Consider the following 20,784-nt stretch of genomic DNA (forward strand, 5'->3'; position numbering starts at 1 on the left):
ACAGACTGCATGTGGGGTATGAGAGGAAGAGAGATGTCGGGGTGGGGTGGGGTGTGGGGAACGCCAAGGTTTTTGGCCTCAGCAACTGAAGCTGGAGTTGCCACTGAGTGAGATGAGGAAAACTGTTTTGCAGGATGATCAGCACTGGGGGGAAAGAGCTTGCAGGGAGACAGGGACTCTTCTAGAACATTGGGTTCCTTGGGGACAATACTGGAGACTTCTCTGAGGAGAGTTTTCTCCCCCACAAGTTTCCAGAAGAGAGGTGTCCCCATCCGGGTCTGGGTCTGAGTCTAGCCTGATTGACATAACAATAGTAACAGCTGTGTCCTCCTTGGGGACAATGGTCTGACCTCAGAGGGACTGTGCAGGCGAAAGGACTTATTTTTAGAATATCTCATTTCTCCTCAACGGCAACTGGAATGTCTGCATGAACCATTCTGAGGCTGGATGTGAATGGCTGAATGAAAACCTTTAATTAAGAGTCAAAGACTTTAATCTGCCTATAACTTGGTTTTATTCCTAAATCCTGCAATTTTTTAAAAGAAAAAAAGAAATTGAGAGAGAACACAAAATGCCATCCAGTACAAAGCCATGAACATGTTGAGCCAAAACAGTTGTAGTCTCTTTGGCAATTAAACCCGCCACTCTTTCCGATTGCTGCGAGAAAATGTGTTTTTCTCTCCCCATTTGAACTGCATGCTTGCCAGTTTTGCTGACTCAGCATGGAATATACTCCCTTCACCTGTCCTGCAAACACCCCTGCGCTCAGCTGCCTCGTCCACTTCTTCCCTCCTCTGCCCCCTTCCTCCTGGGTGTCCCCCATGAGCCATCCAACTAAAAACGAGGCTTCACTTCTTTTTTTGGCCTGTGGAAAATAGGGGGACAAAGTGCACTCAGGTCTTTTTTAAAGATGCAGATTTTCCACGGTTTGTGGGAAGGAGGCAGGTGCTTCTGACAAGGGGGCGGGGAGAGCTTTGTGTTGGAGATGCCAAGGGCTTGACATGATGTGATTGGAAGGGAGGGAGGAAAAAAGCTCTTGAGTTTCTCAGATGTAAATAATGTAAGGTCTGCAAGCACTCACCTTTGGAGCCCTCGGAGCTGTGGGGAGTTTGTGCAGTGGGGTAAACAGAATTGCTGAGACAGGCAGGAGAGAAGCAAGCTTAGTGGCTGAGGCTTGACTCACAGCTTGGAGAACAGCTCATCAATACCACAGAGCTGCTCAGCCAATTGAGGAGAAGCCTCGGGGAGGACGGGGGGTCCCCAGGCATGCGGGGCGGGCTGTGGATGGGGACATCCCCCTTCACGTGAGTTGAAAATTCTCCCTGCTACAAAGAGAATAATTGCAGGGGCAGATGACTGGTATCACGGTGAAAGAGAAGGGGGAAAATGTAGCAGTATTCATATAGGTCTTAGTATATACTAGGTAACCTCGTAGGTTAGTAGTTGGTAAATGTTTTCTGTGCTGGGCCAGACCATAGATATTTTAGGCTCTGTGGCCCATATGGTCCCTGTAGGAACTGCAACTACTCAGTTCTCCTGTCCTGTAAAAATAACCACCCACAGTAAGTAAATGAATGGGCGTGGCCGAGTTCCCATAAAACGTTATGGACACTGAAGTTGGGATTTCATTTTTCGTGGGTCATGAAATATTCTCCTTTTGATTCCCCCCTCCCCCCAACTCTTTAAAAATACAGAAATCGTTCTGAGCTTGCTGGCTGCACAAAACAGGTGGTGGGCTGTATGCGGCCCTTTACTAGCTTGCTGATCCCCTGTTCTAGATGCTTTGTATGTGTTAACTGTTCTAGTCCTCCTAACTCGAAATAGTCACTTGGACGGATGAGAGCCCAGAGAGAAAAAGTAATTGCCAGTGATTGCTGTTATGGGTTGAATTGTGTCCCCACCTGCCCCAAATTCACACACTAAAGTCCTAACACCCAGTACCTCTGAATGTGACTCTATTTGGAAGCAGGGTTCTTGCAGGTGTAGTTAGTTAAGATGAGGTCATTAGGATGGGTCCTGATCTAATACAGCCGGTGTCCTTATTCAAATGGGGGAAATTTGGACCCAGAGATGCACCCAGGGAGAACACCACGTGAACATGAAGGCAGTGATTGGGGTGATGCCTCACTAAGCCAAGGAATGCCTAAGATTGCTGGGAAATCACTAGAAACGAGGCAAGACCCATGGAACAGATTTCTCTTACGCCCGCCCCCCCCGAAGTAGCCAATGTGGCTTGGTTTTGGAGCGAGGGGATAAATTTCTGTTGTTTAATCCACCCAGGCTGTGGTCCTTAGTTATGGCAGCCCCAGCCAACTGGTTGCACAGCCAATAATTGGCATGTCTGGGGTTTGGAGACAGTTTGACTTCAGAGGCTGGGTGCTTAACCACTGTGCTGTTCTTTCTGACCATAACTTTATATAAAAATTAAATCAGGTGTGGCTTTGGAGCCTGACAGAAGGAAGTCCAACTTCTGTCTACAATTTCTGTAGGCTGTGTGCCCTTGGGCAAGTTACTCAACCTCTCTGAGCCTTGCTTTCCTCATCTGGCAAGTGTGAACTCCCAGATAGCCATTTGATCAGGATATCTTAACGCAAATGATGTAAAACACATGGCACACAGTAGGTGCTCAGTGGCTGCTAGCTACTTTTGATATTCGCTTAGATATCCTCAGACTGTTTTCTTCCAACTTTTCCAGTCTCACCAGATGCTGTTTTGTAGCCGCTCTCCAGGTAGCCCTCCAGTCGGAAGGCCCCTAGTTACCTCGGATTAGGACACACCCCAATGACCTCATCTCAACTAGTTTTATTGGGTAGCGCCTTCATTCCTGATGATTCCATCGGAGGAAGTCATGGAGAGGACGTGACCTCCGGTTGACCCTTGGGCTGGCGGGGGCACCCCGAGGCTTCTCACCCCGCCCCGTCCTTGAAATGTACAAGCTTTCTCACAGTGAAGGCCATTTGCAAGGACCCAGCTGGGAGCGCGTGGGGAGCGGAGATTTGCTTGTCCTGCGGCACCCGGAACAAGCCTCCCGCCTAAGTCCCTTTGCATCTTAACCTCGACACCTGCCCCTCTGCAGGGGCCTCTCTCTTCGCTCTCGCTCTGCCCTCCGTGCTGAGAGCCAGTTTCTGATTTTCCTCTCTGGAGAGCTCGGGAGGTTTCGAACCCAGGAGGTACCCTGGGCCCATGCCTAGGCAAAGATACTCACTGCTCACCCCTTGGGGGCAATGAAATCCGCCCATTGATTTGATCCGCTCAGTTCACTACTTAGTGTTTGTGATGCAGAGGGGAGGTGAGGGGGCTCAAAAGGAGAGCTTAGAAGCTGTCAGGTCAGCTGTGGCCGCGGAGGTCTGAGAGCGGGAAAGCCTGAGGCCCTGGGTTGCAGAGAGCACGCCTGGATGTTCCCTAAAAGCTCTTTTTAGCGGGTGCTGTCTTCCACTGCCTGGTCTGTTGTTTATGCTCAGATCAGGGTCCTTGCATCCCCGGACTCCACTGAGGTTCCAGTTTGGGTTCTTGAGACCAGATAGGAATTCATTCATTTGAGGGAAGAGAAAGTTCTATGCTCCCATTCCCAGCCACGGATTCCTGGCTGGAATTCTATCAATAGAATCTTTACCAACTGGAAAAGCAGCAGAGAGCAGAACACTGGCAGAACCAGGCTTGGACCCCAGGCAGGTGAGTTTTGATAGGGACCCAGAGTGTAGACAGTGACAGTGGCCGGAACCCAGAGGAAAATGCTAGTGGAATTATGGCCATTGGTGTCGGTCGTAGGAAGAACCTCAGTACCTAACGGGGGAAAGGGCCAGAGAAGAGGAAGAGAGACACATACGTGGAGGAAAACAGCAACCAGCTTGGCAGAATCTAGACAGAAACCCTGCTTTCGGTCCCACGGCTGCCACTTTGTAGCTGTGTGATCTTGAGGAAATTACTTAGCCTCTCTGAGCCTTAGTGTTCTAATCTTTTTTTTTCTAAAGATTTTATTTATTTATCTGACAGAGAGAGACACAGCGAGAGAGAGAGCACAAGCAGGGGGAGTGGGTGAGGGAGAAGCAGGCCTCCCTCGGAGCAGGGAGCCCGATGTGGGGATCGATCCCAGAACCCTGGGATCATGACCTGAGCTGAAGGCAGACGCTTAACCGACTGAGCCACCCAGGCACCCCCTTAGTGTTCTAATCTTTAAAATGGAATTCGTAACAGCTACCTCATAGAGTTGATGTCAGTGTTAAATAAAAATTTAGGGATAATAATACAGATCTTTCAGGGTGGTAAAAAGCCTAGCAGGACACTTGGTTCAAAGTAGGTGCTCAGTAAATGGGGGTGAGGAATGCCTTTGGTGCTCTACCCAGATCCACTTGGATCCCATTTTTGTGTGACCCCTGGCTTTGGTTTGTTTCCACTTCCAGCAGCTCATGCTTGTGGCTCTCTCTTGGAGAGACCCATGCTCTTGGGTTAAGGAGCCTGAAAAGGCAAGTACCTGGGAATGTATGTCCCCACAGGGCAGCCTTAAATAACCAAAGACTGGAAGGCCCACTTCACCTGCCATTGCTTGGGACAACTCAGGTGTGACTTACACTTCTGAGTCCCCCTGTGGCATCAGACCGAAGGCCCCTTGGTGGGGTTCTGCCTGGGTTTGCAGGCTTACTTGATCAAAACTCTCCTACCCTGTCCTGCCTCCCCTCTTACTGGTTTTTCTTGGGCATTCCTTTAAGGGATCCCTTACACACGAGCCCTGCGTCTGGGAAACTCAATTTAAGAGCTGCAACCCTTTTTGTGTTATATGCTAGTCTGAGTTTGGAGCCTCTGGAAAGAAACCAGTCAACAAGAGAAGATACCAAAGTCCTTTTTGCATAAAAAATAAAGGACAGATCTCTAAGCAGAAGACAAAGGCAATGTCCAGAAAGAAATCATTTTTGGGGAGAGATGAGATCAATGTTCTATCTGGCTTGTAGAACTTGAGCCAGAAGACTGAGTTTGGAGTTTTGATTCAAAGGTTTTTGCACTCTGAGGAGGGAGTAGGAGAGAAAGAGGGTCATTTGGACTTCATCTACTGTGAAGAAGGGTGGGGCGGATAAGAGAGAGGTAGTATTTCCTTCTTGCACGTCGCGTTTTATTCTTCTGTTACCAATCAAAGTAGTGGTTTCAGTTCCAGAAATTGTCCATGAGAAGGGAGAGGTGGATTCACCAGGTATTTATGTGCCATCTACACGATTGCTTTATTGTCCCCCCCACCGCCATACATGGAGATACTTATTAAGCAGATAAGCACAAAACAACCATGTAACCTGTTCTGTGGCTCACACTGCCTTTTACACCTTCATCAAAAATCAATGGACTGTGTGTGTGTGGATCTCTCTCTGAACTCTATTTCCTGCTTCATTGATCAATGCATCTACCCTTTCGTCAATACTACCTGCTATAACTGCTGTGGCCAGGACCTCTAGTACAGTGTTAACGAGGATTGATACCCTTGTCTCGTTCCCGGCTCTAGGAGGAGAGTGCTCAGACTTGAGACTTTCACTGCTGAGCATGATGTTACCTGTAGGGTAGTTTCTTTATTTAATTAAATTAATTAATTAATTAATTTTTATTAGAGTGTGCACCTGAGCATGCAAGGTGGGAAGGGAGGGGGGAGAAGGAGAGCAGAGAGAGAGAGTCTTTTTTTTCTCTCTTTCAAAGATTTTATTGAAATTCCAGTTAGATCACATATAGTGTCACATGCAGTGTAATATTAGTTTCAGGAGTAGAATTTAGAATTTAGTGATTCATCGGTTGCATACGACACCCAGGGCTCATTACATCAAGTGCCCTCCTTAATGCGCATCACCCAGTTACCCCATCTCCCCATCCGCCTCCCCTCCAGCAACCCTCGGTGTGTTTCCCTATATTTAAGTCTCTTAGGGTTTGCCTCCCTCTCTATTGTAGGCAGGCTCCACGCCCAGCGTAGAGCAGGATGCGGGGCTCGAACTCAGGACCCTGAGATCATGACCTGAGTCGAAATCAGGAGTCGGGCACTTAACTGACAGCACCATCCAGGCGCCCCTGAGGGAATTACCTTTAATTCCTGTCTAGTGGAGAGATCTTATCATGCTTGGACACTGAAGTTTTGGACTGTGTTTCCTGAGTCTGTTGATCGGATCACATGGATCAATCTAACACATAGATTGATTTTTGAAGGCTGAACCAACTTTGTGTTCTCAGGATAAACCTGATTCAGTCATGATGTTTTGTCATTGCTAGATCTCATTTGCTAATGTTTTTGAGGATATTTGCATCCATGTTCATTGGGAACATCAGTCCATAGCTGCACTAGACAATACAGTAATCCCTAGCCTCATGTGCTATATAAATTTAAATATAAACAGATTAAATTATTGCATAAAATTAAAAATTGCTTTCCTCACTTATGGTAGTCATATTTCAAGGGCTCGAGAGCCACATTGGACAGTGCAGATATTTCCACTATAGCAAGAAGTTCTATTGGACAGCAAACTTTTGATTTCCTTTTGTTTCTTCTTCTTCCTTCTTCCTTCTTCCTTCTTCCTCTTCCTCTTCCTCCCCTTCTCCCTTCTCCCTTCTCCCTTTCTTCTTTCTTCCTTTCTTCTTTCTTCTTTCTTCTTCTTGGTAATTTGTTTTTGCCTGCTTTGGTGTTGATATAATGCTTGCCTAAAGAATGAACTGAAAAGTCTTTCCTCCTTTCCTATTTCTTGGATGAGTCTGCATAGATCTAGATGTAGGGGAATATGATCTATCTTGGGGACTGTTCCGAGTGCACTAGAAAAATCCACGCATTCTCTTGTGGGGTGGTGTGTTATCCATGTCAGCTAGATCAGGTTGGTTGGTAATATTGTTCGAGGCTCATATCTCTACTTGTTTTCTTCCTACCTGTCCTAGCAAGGAGCACCGAGCAGAGTGTTAGTCTCCCCCTGTCCTTGTGCATTCATCTATTTCACTTTTATCCGTCTTCTCTTCAGATATTTTGAAACTCTTTCCTTATGTATATTGACAGGTAGGAGGGTTGTGTCTTATTGGTAAACGGATCCCTGCATTGTTATGCAACTGTTTCCTGCCCTTCCCCTCCTGCAGAGGGTTTCCATCTGTGCCCTGGGTTCTCTGCCCTGCTCCATCCTCTTGAGGTTTTAGTGCTGTTGGGGAGAAGGATCTGGATGAAGGCTTCTTTGTTTACCCCAGCCGAGCTCTAGGACCGAACCACCAAGGACGGCTCTTTCTAGTATTGTACCCGGCTTCTGATCTTTGTTCCAAGCATCCCCTGGAGGCCTGCAGAGGAGAGCCTATGAATGGTGTAAGCTTCCCTGTCTGTGACTCTTGGGGGCTCAATAAGCTCACGTCAGCACACACTTGGCCTTTAGCACTTTGTTTCAAATTTTAGCTGAATTCTTCTTACCTGCATGGATGGGGCCCGCTGTCTCCTCATGCCAAGCTCTGCCCCAGACGATCTGGGGAGGAGCCTGTCCTTCATTGGCGCTCAGGCCACTGGGTCTCCCTGTTTCCTGGGATGTTGGGATGTGTTTAATGAAAGTTAAGATTTCAAAGTTTGTCTGCCATTTTTTTGTCATTGAGTTGGGAATATCGCTCCTTCCAGCTCTCTACTTTCTGGGTGGAAGTGAAACTCTACATGATTGATAATTTAATAGCTTTTTGTTCTAAAAGTGTTTTTGCAAATTCCCAGTAAAAAAGAGGTCATATCAGTATTTGATGAAAAGTATGCTTTAATTAAAAATGGAAAGGATTTTAGCTTTGCGAATGCCAGGACGGATTCATTAGTGCCCTTAAAGGGTGCGTAATTTCCAAACAGTATTTTGCAAGCCAGGTTTTAACCCAGAGGAGGAATTTTCAGAGCTAACTTAATAAGCCACTGGAAATCAGGTTTATTCAAAAAGTGCTGATAAATCTTCCCTGGCATGGTATCGTTTGTTTAACTGCAATTTTGCCATAATGCCATCACTCTGGCCGAAGGTATTGTCCTATTAGGTGGTATCTGCCTGTCCTTTGCCTTGGCAGGTTCTCAGGTATACATTTTTTTTTGTTTTTACAGAACGCACTCCCTTTCAATAATTAAACCTCATGTTCAGCGTGTTGTTAGGGCATAGGGATCACAGGGAAAAGAGAATTAACATGCAGGCACGGCTCAGAGAGGGTGAGGGCTAGGAGTTACAGAGAAGAGTATATTGCTTAATAAGGATAAAAAAGCAGCTTTTACTTTATCCAGAGTCATTAAGTAGAGTCAGGGGACATGGAGTGAAGGCAGTGTTTCTAGGAAAGGGTTTCTTTCTATTTCTGGGACTTCTCAGCCACCCACATCTTAGGGACAGCACCAGGGCCATTGATTAATTAATTTCATTTTTTAAACTTTATTTGAGAGAGAGAGAGAGAATGAGGCAGGGAGGGGCAGAGGGAGAGGGAGAGAGAAACCCCAGCAGACTCCATACTCAGTGTGGAGTCAGATGGTGGGGCTCCATCTCACATCCCCGAGAGCACGACCTGAGCCGAAACCAGGAGGCAGATGCTTAACCGACTGCGCCACCTGGGTGCCCCTAATTTAGTTTTTCTTAAGGAATGCTGGCTCTGGGAAAGTCCAGCAGGGTATACCGGAAGGAGCTTTCAGGATGTCTCTGGGGACACCAGTCCCATTGCGCACTATGTGAAATGGTGTCTCTGCCCTGAGGCTGAGTTGAGACAAACGTGGTTGTTAATGCTGGTGTTTCTCCTGTGTGACCTTGGGCAAGTCACTTAATCTCTCAGACCCTCAGTTTACACACCAGCGAAATGGGGCTAATAATCCTTATGTCTTAGCGTTATTTGGTGGATGAAGTGATAAGACCCATAAAACACTTGACACGAGGCGTGACACTTAGTAAGTGCCTGATCAGCGACAGTTCCCTTCCCCGTCCCCCCTTCTTTTTCAGAGCTGTGCCATGAAGGGGGTATGAAGCTGGCTGTCCATCAAACCCTGTCCCCAGCCTCTTGATTTTATGAAAATAGACACTTCTCCATTTGCAGTTTTAGGAACCTGGAGGCGTTTTTGTTGAATGGGTTGAATTTTGCCTTGTGCCCTAAAGGTGATTTCATTGTACGGGGTGTGATTTTATAAATGTTTAATAATCATTTCCTTTTTGCAGCTTGGAGGTTGGAGTGGCTCTTCCCTTGGCTTATTGGTGCGGCTCTCTCCCTCGGTGAGTGCTGAGCTCTATGTCACTGAGGCCAGGGATTCCAAAAGGCTTGGGTCGCCTGCTTTAACAGTTTATTAAATTAGCTAAGGTTGTCTGGGTCACCCTGACCTATGTCTGAATCATGGTTTTGCCAGTTCCTAGCTGTCGCGTCCAAAGCAAATTCCTTTTTGTGCGTCTCAGTTTTCTTGGTGACTTCACGGAAGAGGGTTGCCTTACCCACTTCATAGGGTTGTGATATTCAATGAAATCACACACTTAGACATGTTTCTAAGAACAATTTATTGAATACTTACTGTTTACTGGCTCTGGGCTAAGCACCTTATATAGATTGTACAGTTTAATAACCATCCCAACTCTGTAAGATTGGTGATATTATTATTATTATCATTCCCACTTTACCAGAGAGGAGGCTGGGCTCTGGAGTAGCCAGGCTGTGGTGGTGAGACATGAACCCAGCTCCTAACCCTGTGATTCTACTCCCTTCCAATTCCGTTAGTTTCTGCTTCTCTTCCCAGATGAGGCAATTTAGAAAGAACGGTTGGTATTTGGTGACATATTGGTAGATTGCGTGCCTAGTATTGCCTTCTGAGAATGTTTTGGGGGCTTTTCAGCTACTCTCAGAGTGCTGAAAGCAGCGCAAGATATTTTGGGGGACAACCTCCCAAAATGGTCACTCTTAACTCCCTGGTATCTTAGGCATTTGAAAGCTTAGGTTTGCAAGTCCTCCTCATGCAGGGGGCAAGGACTCTGGGAGCTGAGCAGACAATAGTACCATGCTTCCCACAGACCAGAGGAAAGATTGATTTTTCAGGGGGCCAGAATGACCAGCAGGAACTCTGTCTGAGGCATTCCCTCTTTGAAATCATGTCTGAAGTTCATTCTTTAGATCAAGGTTGATAAATGGAGGGGTGTGCCCTATATAGGAAAATGACACTGTGGCCTGAATCAGAAGCTTCTGCACTTGGCCTGCAGTTTAGCAAGAAGAGATGACATTTTGTCCTAATTTTTCTTACCATTTTCCATCAGGTTCTAATTAGCACACAGCTGGGACCATGAAGAGCAATGGACAGTTACTGCTCCAGCCTCCGGAAGACGGTCTGCTAGAGAAGGTACCTCGGGAAGGGTTTATCTGCATGGGGCTGACTCCAGGTGTTGTATCTGGAAATGGAATCTCTAAGTGTATTTTTGACAATCTTGAGATTTTTCTCCAAAACCATGTATTGGAGTCGAGTGCTTAGACTCAATATGCTGCCCATTGGCTATAGCCCCAGCACCTGATCCACCATTAGCAGGGGAATTTTTTTTTTTCCCAGATAGAATCATGTGTAGTCTTTCTTGAGTCCCCTTTTGACCTATGTTACCTACGTTACACAGCCAGATTAGTGATGCAGAGATAACTTGAGAATGTTCTTTATATGAAATTCCTTTCTTTGTAAAAAAAAAAAAAAAAATAGTAATCAAGTTGACGACCAAGGCCTTGAGAATCTTAAATAATTGTGGGGCGCCTGGCTGGCCCAGTGGGTACAGCACATGATCTTGCTCTCAGGGTTGTAAGTTTGAGTCACACATTGGGTGTAGAGATTCCTTAAAAATAAAAAAAAATCATTAAAAACAACAAAAAAAGAACTTTAAGTAATTATACCACCACACAAAGGAGTCGTAGAGCCCTTTCAGAGAGATGGGCCTCCGTAGGATAAAGCACCAACCCTTTTCTGTTTGTCTTTAATATACACTCCTGGCTCTTGTAGACCATTGGTGAAAGATGAGCAGAAATAATAAAATGTCCTTGCAACTCTTTCAGATCTGTAGGCGCAAATGGATCACTGCTTATTGTATCCTTATTTTAGTCCAGCTATCTCTATATATCCTCTAGAATACTTACAACTCAGAAAAATAGATATTACTTACTCCACTTATAAATTAGGGAAAGGAGGCTGCAAAGGGGTAAGTAAATAACTTAATATCATGCAGCTAGTCTGTTGTGGAGTCTGGGTCTGGCCTCCGTCTGAATGACTTCAAAGCTTCTGCCCATCCTATTCCTCTATAACCACTAGAGGGTATCATGAAGGAAAAGACCCCATTCTGTTCCTTCAATACTTTATGTACAGTTAAGGATCTGAGACCTAACTGTCATAATAAAAGGCTAAATTCACGGAGAACTTACTATGTGTCAGGATCTCTGCTAAACTCTTTATATAGACTTTCTCATTTAATTCTCTCAAAACAACCCCATGAAGTACATAGTACCGCTATTCCAAATTGACAGATGATGTTAAGTAGCTTCCTTCCTACGGTGAGCTTCAAACTCAAAGAGTCTGACTCCAGAGTCCATTCTTTGAACCACCATTACTTCCGAAGACTGCCGATCTGGGACACAGATTGTTCAGAAGACATTTCAGTTGAAGTCAGGCTAAGCAAGGGGTCAGGCCACGTGAATAGAATCAATGGCAGCTGCAGTTAGGGAGTTTGGGGGTCAAGGCAATGATAGGTGGTAAGGTGCCCGTGGCAGCAGAACTTTCAGAACAACGGAGAGCTACCCAGACAGTTGTTCTTATGGTTTGACTAAGTCAGGTAGACCTGTTATCCTTACAGAAGGTTCATGTCATCTATTCACTCTCTTTATCATTAATTGACCTTCCTTCCTTTCCCACTTGGCTCAGCTCCTCAGAATTCATGGAATCATTTTCAGTACCGTCAGGAGCTCTTGATGTCTGTGGTTGGGGTGACCAATTGTTTGGAGCTTCCACAGAGATCTAGAACATCCAACATGGTGGTCAGGGATGAGTGGTGATTGGAGAGGGTGGCAGGGTTAGAAGGTAGAATTCTCCACTCTCTTAACCCATTGTCTTCGAATTCAGGTAAGGTTAAAACTAGGACCAGGGGGAAAGAAAAGATACCAACTTCTGGTTTTAAAATCACTACGATAGTAGATAATGGGGATACATTTTCCAGCATAGGGGATATCGTTAATACTAGGTAACAATTCTCTATGGTGACAGATGGTAGCTGGATTTACTGTGGTGATCACTTTAAACTGTATATAAATGTTCAATCACTATATCGTACACCTGAAATTAATATAATATTGTATGTTAACTACATGACAAATTAACAAAAGCTTCTAAAGTTAAAACCAAACGAAACCAGAACAAAAACCGAGGGCCATGGTCTTGACAATGTGAATAGTTAAAACAGTTCAGTTGAAGGATGCAGGCAGTTTCACAAGGATGCTAATGATTAATTGCCAAATGGAAGGTACAGTCAAATGCCACTGGAGGGTGAAAAATCATTGTAAGCTGCGGTGGTCTCAGAAGGCAATTAAAGAATGTATTTGGATAAGTGGAGATAAGAAGGGGTATTTCACGAAAAAGTAAAGAACACATAGAAAATTGCAGAGGGTAGGGAGCTATAAAATGCCTAGAATAACAGAATAAACAGGCTGGGTCTTTTTTTGTTTCCTGGAGACCGTGTCTCATCTTTGTGTGTGATCAAATTTGATTCCTATTTTTATGTATATATGCAAAATGTGATCAAAATGGAGAAACATCAGATATGGCTTTCAGGCCATTGGGGCACTGATCTGGATACACAAGGGCTCATGCACCTCTTTAGCCAGACAGCTCTATTAACATTGGATTTCTGCTACAATTATAAAGCATCACTGTAGATGAGCTGTGCAGTAACATTTCTCCCCAAGCAACTAGGGGGTCCAGGGAAGCTGGATTGTCATTGGTTGGAAACAAATGACAATGATCCCTTGAGGTGTAATGTGCAGAAAAAATACAATCCTATTATAAGGCTATCATTGTAAAGGTTTCTTCTTGTTCCCAGCTCAGACAGAGGAGGGAGACAAGGTACCATGTTAACAGGACTGAGATTTCACCCAGAGTACGGAAAGATCAGCAGATCCCTGCCATTTCTGGAAAAACCACCTTTGAGGGTTGGATCAAATTAAATGCTTTAGGGAATGACTGATTTGATTTTCAAGAGAAGGAATCGAGTTGAACGACCAAAGCCCCACTTCTGATGGATCTGGCAAGCCTTGGTGATGACATTTAATTCGCCCATTCTTTGAAGAGACCACGAACTCCGTTGTGTGGTAGAGAGGGTTCCCAAGTGGAATTCTGGGGTTCTGACCATTTTTAGGGATCCCTTGGCTGGTGAGGGATGCAGGTAATGAGGAAAGGGGAGCATATGTTTTTCTTTGGTTTTATGTGATGTGTGCTGGGAAACAGAGGGTTCTATCCATTCAATCTGGGTCACTGGGAAGCGTGTGAGTGTATCTGTGCATGTGAATATATAGATGTTGGTACCTAGATTGGCGAGGATTAAGATATTCACCCCTGGCCAAGTAGTCATCCCGATTATTCCCATGCCTGCTGCCTGATGCCTTCTACTCAGTAAAGAGACAGAGTGGTATAGAGGAAAGCGTAGGAGCTTTAGCATTGGGGAGATCTGGGTTCACATCCCAACTCAGCCCACTTTCTAGCAGTGTGAACTTGGGCAAGTTACTTAACCTCTGTGAGCCTAATTTTTCTTATCTGTTCAATAGGGACGCGAATCACTAATCCTCTTTGCAAAGCCCTTAGAAAGGTGCCTGACATATATGAAGTGCTGAACAAATGTTCATCACGTTTTCCCACATTACGATTTAAGCAGTTATGTCCTTGCTTCCTGGGTGAGATGGACACGTCTTGCTATTGTCTTCCAGTATCTTTTTCCTCCTGTTAATATCACTTTGGTTTTCCTTAAAAGAAATTACCTGTTCCCCCTTTTTGGTTCATGTGGTTTGGGTCGAGAGCTTTCCTTGCTGTAGAGGTAGACACTCCTTCATCAGTCATGGGATTCCATTTCTTGCCCACGATGATCGGTGCAGGGATGGACATGTGACCTAAAATGGGCCAGTGAGACTAGAGAGCCCAGTACGTTCCTGGATCTTTCCGAAAGGAAAAACTCTATTTCTCTGATGGTTGCTAGGAATGCATTAGATAGTTCTTCAAAAAGTTACACATAGAATTGCTACATGACCCATCCGTTCCACTCCCAGGTGTATACCAAAGAGAATTAAACAGGTATTCAAACAAAAACTTACGCATGAACGTTCGTAGCAGCACTATTCGCGATAGCCCAGAGGGGAAAACAACTCAGATGTCCATCAACTGAGGAAAGGATAAGCAAAATGTGATCTATCCATATGATGAAATGTTATTCACCCATAAAAGAATGAAGTACTGATGCGTGCTGCACCGTGGATGAACCTCAAAAATATTTAGTGACAAATTTGGATGAACCCACCTCCTGCTGAGGAAAAAAAAAAACTCTGATTAAACTCTTAAAACAAGGGGAAGGAAATTATTTCCAGAGTCACACAGCCCCACTCTCCCCACAAAAAGAAAGGCAAGATGCTCATTGCATCCCACCCTCCATCGTTCCCTCCTCATGAGCCCGTTGAACGAGACGCAGCTCAGATACTCTTTTTCTGGAAAGACTTCAAAGTTAAACTTAGTCATTCCCTGCCTTAGGGAGTAATATTTTTATTTTTGTAAATGTCTGTTTCCCCTACGGGATGTGAGGTCTGCTGGTGGCCGAGACCATGTCTTGCTCTTATTTATATCCCTCCCCTGTGGAGTCTGCTACTGTGCCTTCCACATGTAATGTTTGCTCAATGAATGCTTAATTTGAGGGGAAAAGTTGGTCATAACTGTGTGCCAGAGTTATATAAAATTGCCTTTTATATCTAGTTTTGTTTAGCACTTAGTGTGAATCTTTAAAGTTTTAAAGTGTGCACTTAACATAAGGTAGAGCTGTATGTATATGTACCTAGACCTACAGCTGCATTTATATCCGCACCTACACCTGCATCTGTATTTGCATGTACATCCAAGTCTATGTCCAAATCTACACCGTACCATCTGTCCGTGTCAGGGTGGTACTACCTGAGGGAAACAGAAATCCTTCCTTAGATTCTTCCTGTCTGTGAAACCCTCGATACTGCTGAACTTGACCCACAAGTCCAAAAATCTTTGAATATACTACCCTGCAAATCCCAGAGGTCACTAAATTATGGTAATACCTCCCGCAGTGGAAACTTCCATTGTCATCTTCAACTATAATAATAATGATAATAAAGATAGTGTCAACTCCCAGTTATCGAGCATTTCCTTCGAGCCAGGATCTCTAAGTTCTTCCCCAACATAATTTTGTTCAACCCACGCAATAGCCCTCTGAGCCAGGCTCTGTGGTCATCCTCATTCTACTGATAACAGGAGGCTGAGGGGCGGTTCAGCAACGTGCCCAAGGTCGCATGTTCCAGCTCAAGGCAGAAGTAGGGTTTCAACCCCTCTGACCTCTCGCCCCACATTCCTGGCCAGGACCCCCAAGTTACACCCATTTCCAATTTTACTTTTTTCTTGCCTTGCCCTTTTATGTCAGCTGGTTCCCCGATCCTATGACAATTGCCAAATGGGAAATTCTGCTGGAGGTGGGCAGTTTGCTTTCCTTCGCACCTCTTGCCCTGTACCACCTGCCTCCTGAGAACAGCGTCTGTGGGGTCTTCATGGTGCCGGAACGCCCTCTCTTCATGCACATGTCTCTCTGATTTCCTGTCGTTCTAGAAGGGGCTCAGTTTTGGGCAATTCTGATTTGGTAACTTCATGAACCCTGAGGGGGTGGGAGTGGTCCTGAGTTCTTGTCCTTGTCACTCCCCGTTATGCATGGTGATGTGCGTGCTGGAACCCCTGCCCCCCGTTCTGTGGGGACGACATGGGAGATGACACAGATGGGACAGAACCTTCTTCTCTTCAGAATCCATTGCCAGGTACCACCATCCGTCATCATCATGGTGGCTGTCTCAAATACAGAAGCCCATTTTCCTTTAGAAACCAGGCTCAGTATCCCAATCCTCACATTTCTGAGCTCTTGTCGGCGGGGGAGGGGGTGGGGGGGTGGTGGTGCAGGGAGAGGAACTGAGTGAAGCACCTGGGCCACTCCGTGCTGATCTGGCTCTGGATGCATCCCTTGCTCTCCCCCCTGCAGACGGTGGTCCTTCAGGGCTCCAAATGAGCAAGTTATACTGAGTTTGGCCAATGGGGGGCGCCAGCAGGAGACTGGATGGTGGGAGGGAGGAAAGGACAAGCCTTGGTATTTCATCGTCTCTTTATCTCCTCTGGCAGCTCTGCGGTAGCCATGTCTCCTCCGTGGCTCCAGATCCCGTGGGACAGGCCCAGCTTTTGCTCTGGGCTCCAGTAACCCCCGTTGTCCCTTTGTCCCTAGTCCTAGGTGTTGTAGTAGATTCTTGCTGTCTACTACTCTCTGGCAGGAGACCAGGGCTAGGATGAAACCAGTGAGGCTGAGTTACATATATGTGGGGCCGGATCCTGTCTTTATTTTAAAAACTGATTTTTTTCATCATGCATTTTTTTTTTTTTTCTGCATCAATCTAGGCCTTTCAAGGTATTACATTAAGGTAGGATTGCCTCAATGTCTCGTTTGGCATCTTGGTCCTTTGCTGTCTGTAGAGCCAATTCCCTGCAATGAAATCCTGCTGTTTGAAGTACTCACAGTGTTTGTCTTCCTGCTTAGGTACTGACAGCGAGCGCCTCCCACAGGTTCTGCTTGACATATCTCTGTGAGGTAGGGATTACTATCCCGTTCATTTTATATATGAGGAAAGATGCCCAGAAACCTTCACTAACCGACCAGTGTCCTTGAGCTCTGATGGGACAGAAATAGATCTTGAACCCAGGTCTTTGGGACTACAGAGTCTTCACTCTTAACCACTAAGCTCTGAGGTTTTATTATATATAATTTCAAAGGACTCATCTAAGAACAGAAATCCCTTTTGATAAGGAGGAAACCTTTTGATTATGGAGACGTCTCTTAAGAAAGGAGTCTATCTGGGCTCTTTCAAACTTGAAATTTATATGCGGAGAATATAAGCGTGTGAGGATGGGTGATATTGGGATGAAGCTGGGCAGGTTTATATTCTTCTCTGAGCTGATTTGTCTCTGGAAATCCCCAGAAAATATCACTTGTCTCATTTTCCTTCAATCCTTTTGTCTGAGTTTGAGCTGGGAAGGTTTTTTTTTTCTTTTTCTTTTTCTTTGTAAATTCTCTTGATTTTGGTTATATAACAGGGCCAGGCAATTGCCTTTGCTGAACAAAAGTCTCAAATGAATAGATATCAACGGTAATACCAGTAATTAACAGTTTCTCTCGGCACTGCATGTCTGAAACTGCTTTTATTGATTTATTTTGACTCTGTTCCATATAGGACAATTTTTCAGCTCACACAAACTTATCTCCTTCTGGTTTTGCGCATTCTGGGCCCTGTTTCCAGAGACTCTAATTCCTCAGGACAGCTCCGACCAGGGAGCAAATAAAACAGGGCTAAGGCACCTCAGTTGTAACCCTGAAGGGGTATCAGTGAGCGCAAAGGATGGAGGACCTCTTAGCTTTGGGGTTTGACTTTCTGTATTTCCCTTCTGATCTGATTTCATTGGAACTTGGAATTTGTGGAATTGTGTGTGGGGAGAGGAAAGGAGAATGGGAGGGGCATCATCCAGGCAAAAAGATAAGAGAGAAAGAAAAGTGGAAGAGGGACAACTTGTCACCAAGTTTTCCCTGACTCCGTAGCTCTGCTTCCCTGCGATCAGTCCCACTGATGGAATTTTCTTTTCCTCAATGAAGGGAAAAAATGCAGAGTATTAAAAGGGCAAGTTGTTTGGAAAGTCGAAGAGATTTTCACCCGAGGATTGAGCCCTTTTATTCTTTGATAAAGAAACTTCAGATGAGGGGCACCTGGGTGGCGCAGTTGGTTAAGGTCCCACTCTTGATTTTGGCTCAGGTCGTGACCTCAGGGTCGTGAGATCGAGCCCCACTTCCATTAGCACAGAGTCTGCTTGGGACTCTCTCCCTCTCCCTCTGCCCTTCCCCACCACTCCCCTCAAATAAATAAATAAATCTTAAAAAACAAAAAGAAACCTCAGATGATACACACAGAAGCAAAGAAGGAAGAGGAAGTTGGGGAGGAAACTCATTTTATGTATTTCCAAACATTCTGGTGCTGTGTGCAGACACATCCCCACCCCCTCTGTTTTACACATACACATACGTGTGTGCACACGCGTACACACACACACACACACACTATAGTTGAGATCCCACGGAACCTACCTACTAAACATATTATTCCGTGTCTTGTTTTTCAGATTAGTGTTGTATCGTGAACCCATTTGCATGTCAATAATTATACCTATGTACCACCATTTTTCATGGCCAAATAATATTCCACTGGATGGCTGTCTACAATGTATTTAACCAGTCACCTAGTGTTGGATATTTAATTTGTTTCTTTTCTTTGCTGGTCTGTTTGAGTTTGCAGATCTCCTTCTCTCCCTCCCCCTTTCTTCCTTCCTCCCTGTCTCCATCCTTCCTGTATAACCATTGTGAAATAAATGCCCTTGATCTTTTTGTGTTAATCTGAAGCATTTGCTTAGGACAGATTCTTAGGGGTTGATCGTTGGGTCAGAGGATGACCCTCTTTTTAGGCTTCTGATATGTTCACTACTCTGTCCTCTGAGAAGATTGTACTGGTGCATACAAGAAAGATTGCAGTCTGAGCCCCAGGACTGTACCATCCAGTAAGGCCTTTTTGTAGTGTTTGCACTAAGAACTCTAGGATGGATATAAGTTAATAAGGCAAGGGTGAGGGATGGTGGTAATGGTGGTAGACATTGCTGGCTGTGGAACCCACCTGAGCAAAGAGCACTTGGCGAAAGAGAGTAAGAGACCTTCAAAGAAACCAAGTGAGCACAAAGAATGAGAAGGGGTATATTATTCAAGGTTCTCCAGAGAAACAGAACCATGAGTATATCTATGTCTATCTACCTGTATCTATATGAATCTGTCTAGAGAGACTGATTATAAGGAATTGGCTCATGCAGTTATAGAGACTTGCCAGTCCCAAGATGGCAGTCAATAAGCTGGAGACCCAGGAGAGCCAGTTTCAGTCCAAGTTCAAAGGTAGGAAACTAAACTAATGTCCTAGCCCGAGTAAGCCAGACAGGAGGAGTTCCTTCTTACTCAGGGGCAGGTCAGCCTTTTTATTCTATTCAGGTCTTCAACTGATTAGATGAGGCCCGCCCACAGTAGGGAGAGCAATTTGCGGGACTCAGTCTACAAATTCATATATTAATCTCATCCAAAAAACACTCTCACAGACACACCCAGAATACTATTTGACCAAATATCTGGGCATATTGTGGCCCACTCAAGTTGACCCATAAAATCGACCCTCTCAGGGGGAGAGGAGGTTTGAGAAGTGAGCAGTGGGGGAGGACACATGGGTGGAAGGAGAAAGGGACCATATGAGGCCTTGTGGACCACATACAGGGTTTTGGTTTTAATCTTAAGAGGGTCTTCCCCACCCCCCTGAGAGGGTTTACTGAGACCACTTCCCAGATAAAGAACTTACACTTAACTCCTGTCTTGGAATCTGCTTGGCGGGTGGGGGGGGGGGAGGAGTGCGGGGGGTGACCCAGCCTAAGGCAGGGGTGCTCCTGGCTCCTTCCATCGGATTCCTGCACAGTTTTACTGCTGCTTTTGGAGCTTAGCAGCCACTGAGGCTCTGCCGTTGGAGGTTTTTGTGATGAACTTGGGGCTAAGGCTCTCACCATCCATTTCCTGCTCCCGCTCACAACCACAGAGCCGGGGTCTGGGCAGGGCCTCCGTGGGCAGGGTGCATAAGCCTTGCCTGTGATGTATTTCTGCTCGAGGCAGGATTTGATGGTGGTACTCACCAGCATGCCGGACACAGTGCCGATACCACGCGTGGGGCTGAAGGTTTAATCGCTAGCCCCTGCCTGCCATCTCCTCGCCTCCGTCACCTCTGCTACCCTGTGGATCCCCATGGCAGCATCAATAATTCATATGATAACCAACAGCACCAGGATTCTGGCGTGCTTTCCAACAATCAGCCGGATTCTGGCTTCCTTCCTGCCTTCTGGGTCAGGGATGGTGTTCTGTTTTCCTGAACCGCAGGTGGCGTCAGGTGAAGAATTATCCTCAGGCTGGACACTTGCTGTCGTTTCCCAAGGACGTAGTGCTGGGGATGTGAATTAAATGCTCATAATTAGAAGGCGCCTTTCTGCCAGGTTTCTTTAGGGAAAATTTCCTCCTCACTCTCTCTGATATTCCCATGGTGACGAGGAGGGGGAAATTCATATCTGGCAGCAGGCAGTTGTATCAGAAATAATGGCTTGAGGCACCAGGAAAATGTAATCAATATTTACCTGCTGAGAGGTCCCATGATGGGAAAGAAATTGTCTCTCGTCCCCACTGCATACGTCCCATTTTGGTGTCCTGCTTTCTTTTGTATTTGGCAGAAGGGAATATCTTGGTTTTTCAGGGAGAGAGAGAGAGAAAAAAACAAAACAAAACAAACCCATGAAGCCATTACATCATCAGCCTATATAAGATAATCCATTACTGAGGGACAGGGAACTTCAAATACCCAAGCAGGTCTGCTGGTTATCTGCCTGGCTTCTAGCATTTGTGTGCAAACAGTTCTGTATGGATTTACTTTTTCTTCCTCCCTTCG

At 45.5% G+C, this 20,784-nt stretch overlaps 1 long non-coding RNA gene across 1 annotated transcript in view; it reads left to right on the forward strand.

Moving 5' to 3' along the window:
• The window catches only part of LOC144382077 (uncharacterized), a 405,648-nt gene that overhangs the window by 38,048 nt on the left and 346,816 nt on the right, over positions 1 to 20,784 (forward strand). Inside the window, exons 4-5 of the long non-coding RNA XR_013448474.1 lie at positions 9,135 to 9,188; positions 10,212 to 10,294. This is a non-coding gene — a long non-coding RNA (uncharacterized LOC144382077). The remainder of the gene's footprint in view (positions 1 to 9,134; positions 9,189 to 10,211; positions 10,295 to 20,784) is intronic.

This window comes from Halichoerus grypus, chromosome 6 (genome assembly GCF_964656455.1).
Source record: "Halichoerus grypus chromosome 6, mHalGry1.hap1.1, whole genome shotgun sequence".
Taxonomy (NCBI): domain Eukaryota; kingdom Metazoa; phylum Chordata; class Mammalia; order Carnivora; family Phocidae; genus Halichoerus; species Halichoerus grypus.